General features: G+C 34.0%; 1 long non-coding RNA gene across 1 annotated transcript; it reads left to right on the top strand.

Annotated features, from left to right (window-relative positions):
• Positions 1-1,862: 1,862 nt before the first annotated feature.
• On the top strand, positions 1,863-2,255 carry LOC122039633. Its single transcript, XR_006128286.1, has 3 exons — positions 1,863-1,949; positions 2,016-2,114; positions 2,201-2,255. It is a non-coding gene; the product is annotated as an uncharacterized LOC122039633 (long non-coding RNA).
• Positions 2,256-8,326: the final 6,071 nt, after the last annotated feature.

The following is an 8,326-nucleotide window of genomic DNA, read 5'->3' as shown; positions in this document are numbered from 1 at the left end:
AAGTTTTTACATTATGTAATTTTATTGTTTATATTTCGTTATAAAATTATAACTTAAATATTTATTTATGCAGTGAACATCTACAACTTCTGTCACATGAAGTTCATTCAAATCAACTTCTCCAATATCATGAGAGAGATTTTCCACAATGGTTTAGGTAAAAAATGATAAAGTTAAAGAATTTAACAAATTCAGAAATCACAAATGAGTTGTATTATTTAGCAATGGGACCTGATGTTGAAGTTCAGCTCTATGATGCCTGCATTGTAAATGGTATTCGATATCATACAAGGTCCCATGATTCTTGTAGAACTACTCATAATAGTGGGGTTAGCGTACCATCATCTGATGATGGTGACAATTTGGATTTTTTTTGGAGTGTTAAAGGATGTTGTTCAACTATTTTACTCTTTCAAGTATAAAGTACAATTATTCTGGTGTGAATGGCTCCAATGTAATCCAAAAAAAAAAATCAATGGTTGAAGAGTTTGGTCTCTTATGTATTGACACTTCTAAAACATGGTACACTGATGACCCATTCATTTTGGTCAACCAAGCAAATCAAGTTTATTATTTAAATGATATAAAGCGTGGAGGTCATTGGAAGGTAGTACAAAAGGTTCAACATCGAGAAATATACGAAGTAACTGAAATTGATGAAGTATCTGAAGAAATTGAATCTGGAAATAATTTCAATATTGAGACTAACCAAGAAATTTCTTCTAATGAAGCAACTTCAGTAGTTGGTGACGACTTAGAGATAGCCCAACTTTGTAGATTAGATGTTGAGGATCAACATATAAATATGTCAAATGTACAAGTTGAGCTGACTAGGGATGCTCAAAGTTTTCTTAATGATGAAGATGAAGATACTGAAATTGATAGTGAAGCAGATGATCAAATATCTCTTTCAGATGTTGATAGTGATTAATTTTTATTTACATGGTATGTATGTTTTACTTCATTTTTAATTCATTTATATAAGATAATGTTAAAGAATTGGAGATACATATATATGTTGATGGATATTTGTTTGTTGATTTATACATGATGATTATGTGACAGTTATGCCGCCCAAGAGGATTGAGCATCTACCAGTTATGCAAACACCGACTGATGGTAGTTCTTCTAGTAATGGTTAGTTGTTTTATATTTAAATTACAAAATTTTTGTTTGTGTATTTAATTTATTAATTGTTAACACTTTTGCATCTACAGGCCTACCACTACGTAGGGAGACACGTGGCACACATTCTGATCGGCTGCGACGCCAGATCTCTGCCCAAGGTAGATTACCTATTACTTTTCGTCAAAGCGATGGACATCCAATTGGCCCAAATGCAGCTTCATTTATGACCGAGTTAGGTCTCTCGGTAAAGAAGTTTGCTCCCTTACAAGTTAAGAGCTGGAAGCATGTTCCTGCTGATAACAAAAGGATGATATATGATCGATTATCAGTAACTACAAGTAATTTAACATATTTATAACCACTCCTTTATTACTAACCATATGTGAAATAAATTTATTTTTTTCAGGCTGCTTTTGATATCAATTTTCAGGAGGGTGCATCGTCAGTCATAAAAGAGACTGACCGATTAATGAGTTCACGGTATAGAGATAATAGAACCAAAATGCATAACCATTATAAGAAGCTATCACACCTTCCTCCTGCTGAGCGCCGACAACATATTCTGATCGAGTTTTGTGAGACTCAAGATGATTGGGACTATATGTGTGCTTTGTTTGAATCTGAGTTATTTCAGGTAACTCATTCTATAATAAATGTCTTTTTTATATAAAAATTTAATTATTTGTTCTATAACTATTATTTTATTTATACGAAATTTTGTGTTGTAGAAACGATCTACCATAAATGCTGAAAATCGAGGGAAACTCCCATATAACCATCGCGGAGGTTCTAAATCATTCATTCAATATAGTTACGATGGTGTAAGTGCTACTTTTATAGTTTTCATATAATGTTTGTGATTAAAAATTAACAATTTTTTTTTTCAGACCGATCAGTTACAAAGAAAAGATCGGATTACTGTTTTTAATGAAACTCATTATAGCTCGTCAAAAGGATGGATTGATGAGACGGCCAAAACTGCATATGTATGTTATGTCCTTATTTAGTGAATATGTTCTTAACTGTGTATAATTATGTTTTATGATATTTTTAACATGTTTATTTTTTCTAGGATGATATGGTGAGACTACGTGATGAGTGTATTCAAACACAAAATCCAGAAGAGGTCATCAATGTTGTTGAAATTGCAAATACAGTTTGTGATCAGGTCCGCGATACTCATTCTTATGCATTCCTGCCATACTAAAATTTTTATTCACATAAAATTTATTCACATACTAAACCTATAGATACAGTCGTATTCAGCCTGCCCTAGAGAATCTGATATCTAGCATCACAAAATCAATGACTAATTACATTTCGGTCACTTTGAAAATCTACATCAGCTCAGTTTTATCTGCTTTATCTCATTACTAAACTATGCTCTAATACATTTGCAATGTTTGATCGACTTTCATACTTAATAATTGATACGAAAGAATGTTGCAGACACGAACTTGCTAATTGTAGTTAGTATAATGATAGTGATATCAAGGATGCTTGCTAAAATTTTACTCTCTTATCCTATCACATTTTTTGGTAAAGTTGCATTCATGTTCTAATATATATCATATTGCTCATACTTGGATACCAGTAGCAAATTTGGAGATACCTGCTCAGACTTGGATACCTGCTCTAGATACACTTAAGTTTTTATCTTTCCAGCCAATAAAAGCCTAATATGATTTCCACTACAAGTCCACGCAAGCAAATTCATGATTTCATTGAGAGTAATGCAATTTGAGAGTAAATTAACAAGTATATTTTGCAGCTTTATTACTTACATGTTGGAGACTAACGATGCAGGTAATACTTTATGCTTTATTACTTCATGCTTTATTACTTATATTACTTTATTACTTAAGCTTTATTACTTCATGCTTTATTACTTATATTTTTCACAAATTTCACCCTCATTTTTACAGTGTTCATTGATAGAAAGGAATAGTGAATGATAATAGCAGTTTTATTCTAGTCACTGTACCGTTATCACTTTTCGCCATAGATAATAGAAGTTTTCTAGGCAAACACAGTTTCCATACTTATTCCTTGATAACTAGCTTAAATGAGAGATTCACAAGTACTATTTATTAAACAGTCATGTGCTATTTTTAAATATGTTGAAACTTGTATTAGGTCCTCGATACTCGTTCGAGATACATTAGAGGACTTGGAAGTGCGCCAAAGCCAGTTAGGTCCACTTCTTCAGATGCCACCTCATCAATCAGATCAACTAACACCGCATTACGTGAAAAGCTTGAATCCACTCAAGAAGAGTTAGCAAACACCAAAGTTCAATTAGCAAGCACCCAAGATGAGTTAGCATCAATGAAATCAAGACAAGATAAGTTTGAACAAATTCTTAACCGATTGGCACCTGGAGCATTAGATTCCTTGATCCATGATTCATCTTCGGTTCCACCTCCTCCTACTCATTCTTAGACTTTGATGTTGTGGATCTTTGGATATGAACATGATGTTGCGAAGTTTATTTCTTGTAGATTATGATGTTGTGGATTTCTGGATGTGAACTTAATGTTTTGAACTTGTTACTTGTTTTTACTTTATTTGGATTGTTACTTGTGTACTTAATTTGTTGTGTTACTTGATGTTAGACATTGATGTTGAGTACTTGCATCTCTTGTTTGTGAATGTTACTAGATTTGTGAACTTATACTTTGATGAAGTATTAGTTGTTTGTGAGTTTATTTGTGAATTTGTTGTTAGAGTTAGTATTTGTATAAGTTTGTGAATATTATTCTTAGAGTTATGATTATTGTGAATATTGTTGTTAGAGTTGTGATGATTGTATGAGTTTGTAAATGTGTATAATTTTTTTTTAAAACAATTTTTTTTAAAAAAAAATGAAGGTTAGCGATGAATTTTTTGAAATTTGTCGCTAACAACCTGAACATATCGAACCTTATCGTAAACATTTGTGACGAAATGAAATGGGTTTAGCGACGAAATAGATTGTTAGCGATGAAGTTAAGAAAATCATTGCTAATGTGTTAGCGATGAAAGAGGTCCGAATTCGTCGCTAATAACTAAACATATTGATGTTTGCCCTAGCCGTTTGCGGCGAAATGAAATGTGTTAGCGATGCATTACGATGACATTAGCGACGAAATAAGAGAAATCGTAGCTAACATGTTTGCGACAAAAAAATTGAATTCGTCGCAAACAAATTTCTTAGCGACGAGTAATATTCATTCGTCGCCATAAGATTAGCGTCGATTAAAATTCTTTAGCGACGATTTAATGATGTCGTTAATATATTGGCGACGAAACATAAAACTATCGTCGCTTAAAATTGTTTACGACAAGCTTATAACGACGATCCTAGCGACGAAATGTTATCGTCGTAAAGATTGGTTAGCGACGAACATTAATAGGTTAGCGACGAAATAATTCGTAGCTAAATATCAATTTTCTTGTAGTGTCTCCCATCACACTCACTGTTCTCCTTTTTTCTCATCATACTTTCTCTCTCACCATATTTTCTCTCTCCTCATTCTCTCTCATCAAACTCTCTCTCCTTATTTTTTCTCATTATATTTTCTCTCTCTTCATCCTCTCCCATCATCCTCTCCCATGATACTTTCTCTCCCATCATACTTTCTCTCACATCATATTTTCTCTCTCATCTTCTGTCATCATGCTCTCTCCTATCACACTTTCTCTCTTCATTCTTTCTCATCACACTTTCTCTCTCATCATACTTTCTCTCTCATCATTCTCTTTCATCATATTTTTCTCTCACATTCATTTTTCTCTCACATCTAATTTTTTCTCTTATTTTCCTTTAAGGGTAAAAAAGGAAATTTTGATTTATTCCGATAGAAAATATACAACTAACCAAACATTACTTTTAAGAGTAATATCCATGCTCATACCCATTCCCATTCCACAATACAATGATTCCCATTCCGATTCCTATTCCTAGGAAAGAATCAAATGCCCCCTTATTATTGAACTACCGCACCAATCTCATATTACTATATGAGCTCCTTCTTATCATGAGTGTTTTAATCTCCCTGTGTTTAAGATATAAAATGTCCACTAATTAAATGAGTTACTAACAACTCACTTAATTAATATCTAGCTCCAAGAGTAGTACCACTCAACCTTATCGTCATGTCGGACTAAGTCCACCTGCAGGGTTACATAACAATCCTTATGAGCTTCTCTTTGGGACATCATCAACCTAGATTACTTGGACACAGTTTCCTTCTATAATCAACAACACACACTATAAATAATATTATTTTCCAATTTATCGGGCATATTGATTTATCGAACTAAATCACATCCTTTGATAAATTAAAGAAATAAATACTAAATATATACGCTTGTTATTATATTAGGATTAAGAGCACACACTTCTATAATAACAAAGGTCTTGTTCTTTTATGCAGTCAGTATAAAAAGAACTTACCTTAAATGGTCCTGCTCAATACACTTAGAGTGTATTAGTGTAATTTTATAGTCAAGATAAACTAATACCAAATTATACTCCGACTATTCCAATTGTTTGTTCCTATCCATCTTAGTCGTGAGCTACTATTTATAATTTATAAGGAATTGATAACATGATCTTCTGTGTGTGACACCACACACCATGTTGTCTTCAATATAAATTAATTGAACAACTACACTTAGCATATAAATGTAGAAATATGACCAATTTGATTCTTTATTTCAAAATAAATATTTACAAAAAGTTAGGCTTTTAGTATACACTCTAACAAATAGTGCATCTTGGAATTTAGAAAGTGCATTTTGGAATTCAAAAAAATAAAATTAGTAGTATAAAATGATCAAGAATGAAAAGAAAACATAGATCGTACAAAGCTATAATCGAAAATGAAAATCCTACTTACCTAGTTAGAAGCTTCTTCAATTTTAGACAAAAACTTTATGGGATTTGAACTTACACATGTCGATTGAGACTTGGGCAGAAACTTGCACAAAATACAATTGAGGTTTTGATGAATTTCATAAAGTGTTGATCAAAGGATTTGAGTATGCCTTTGGAAGACAATGCATTGGCTATTTATAGTCATGAAAGGGGTGGCCAAGGCATATAAAGAGATAGCTAGATGGAGGGTCATCCATTAAGAGGCTAGGTGAAGGGTCATGGATAGATGAAAGTGAAGGGCACTGGAATTCCATTCTGTTTAAATTTCTCGTATAAAAAAGTTGTACAAGTATAGAACTATTCCTAGCAACCCACACATTCGATCAGACATGTGTTTGATCAATCAAGCAAGTTCTTAAATGATCAAAGCACACCTTGATTGAAGTACAAGATCGCTAACCTCTTGTGTTGGTATTCAAAATCGACATCCAAAATCGACACGAAGAAAACAAAACCAATTACGCAATGGAATTAAAGAACTAGTTGTACCTTTCTTCATAGCTAAAGACCTCTTGATCTTTTGCCGTATTCCTCTCCTCTTCTTAGACGTCGTGTGGGCGGCGATCTACCAAGACAACACCACCCTTCTTTTCTTCTCTTCCAAACCGCCGTCCACAAAAGGAGTCTCTAGGATGGGGCACCTTCTAATCTTCTTTCTTCTCTTCCTCTTCTTCTTCTTCCTCTTCTTCTTCTCTTCCTCCTCTTCTTCAAGCCGCCGACCACCAATGGATGGGAAGAGGCGCCGATCACCAAGGGAGAAGGGGAATCGCCGACCCTAGACAAGGTGGAGGAGGAAACCGCCGAACCTTTGCAAGGGAGAGGTTGGCGCCGACCCTAGGTGGGGAAGAAGGTGGCGCCGACCACAAGGGGAGAAGAGAATTAGTTGTGCCGCCAACCCTAGCAAGGGAAGAGGGGGCGGCAACCACAAGGAGAGAAGGGAGTTGTGGAGAATTAGAAAGTTAGGTTTTAGGGGCCACATCCTACTCCTTTTTATAGACTTGCCGTCGGTTACATGAAAATAAAAATTAACAAAATTTTGTTTAGAAAAATTCTAAACAAACTATGTTAAACCAAACCAAGTTAAGTTAAACTAAACCAAGTTAAGTTAAACCAACCCAAGTTAAGTTAGACCAAACCAAGTTAAGTTAAACCAAACCAAGTTAAGTTAAACCAAACCAAGTTAAGTTAAATCAAACAAAGTTAAGTTAAATCAAACCAAGTTAAAGCAAACTCGGTTATGGATGGGTGGATGCGAGACTTTATATATATAGATGCTACAACAGGGACCTAGAGGAGGAACTGGTTTATGCCTCCTGATGGGCTTGGGTTTCCCGTGTTTGCCTCGAACACACAACTCAAGTCCATCAATAATAACCCATACAACTAAAGGGTTATTATTGAACTACCGCACCAACCCCATATTACAATATGGGCTCCTTCTTATTATGAGTGCATTAATCTCCTCGTGTTTAAGATATCGTATGCCCATTAATTAAATGAGTTACTGATAACTCAATTAATTAACATCTGATTCCAAGAGTAGTACCACTCAACTTTATAATCATGCCGGACTAAGTCCACCTGCAGGGTTTACATGATAATCCTTATGAGCTCCTCAAGGGGACATCATCAGCCAAAATAATTAGGACACAGATTCCTTCTATAATCAACAACACACCATATAAATAATGCTATCTCCCAACTCATCGGGTCTATTGATTTAACGGATAAATCTCACCCATTGATAAGTCAAAGAAATGAATACTAAGTATACGTGCTTGTTATTATATAGGGATTAAGAGGATGCACATCTATAATAACAGAGGTTCTATTCTTTTATGTAGTCAGTATAAATCGAACAACCTCAAATAGTCCTACTCAATACACACATAGTGTACTAGTGTATTTTTATAGTCAAGACAGACTAATACCAAATTACACTACAACCATTCCAATGGTTTGTCCCAATCCATCTTGGTTAGGTTGATAAGAATAAAATTAATGGGTAAAACCTCCTATTACAAATGTTTGATTTTGTATACGTCTACACTATCGTGGCATGTAAAATTCACGGTGATTTGAGGTGTTGGTTAATTTAAAATAGTATTATTTGAGGAATCAATATTATTCTAAATTTAGAGTCTTGACCAAAGTTTATTTTTGTGATTCTTAGGATGACTTTCAACCCACTAGCCATTATACTAAAAGAGAACAAACTTACTGGTCCAAACTATATTGATTGGAAAAGAAACCTGGGCATTGTTCTTACTACTGAAA

Source organism: Zingiber officinale, chromosome 2A, assembly GCF_018446385.1.
Source record: "Zingiber officinale cultivar Zhangliang chromosome 2A, Zo_v1.1, whole genome shotgun sequence".
NCBI classification, from domain to species: domain Eukaryota; kingdom Viridiplantae; phylum Streptophyta; class Magnoliopsida; order Zingiberales; family Zingiberaceae; genus Zingiber; species Zingiber officinale.
This window is presented reverse-complemented; position numbering and strand designations above follow the sequence as displayed.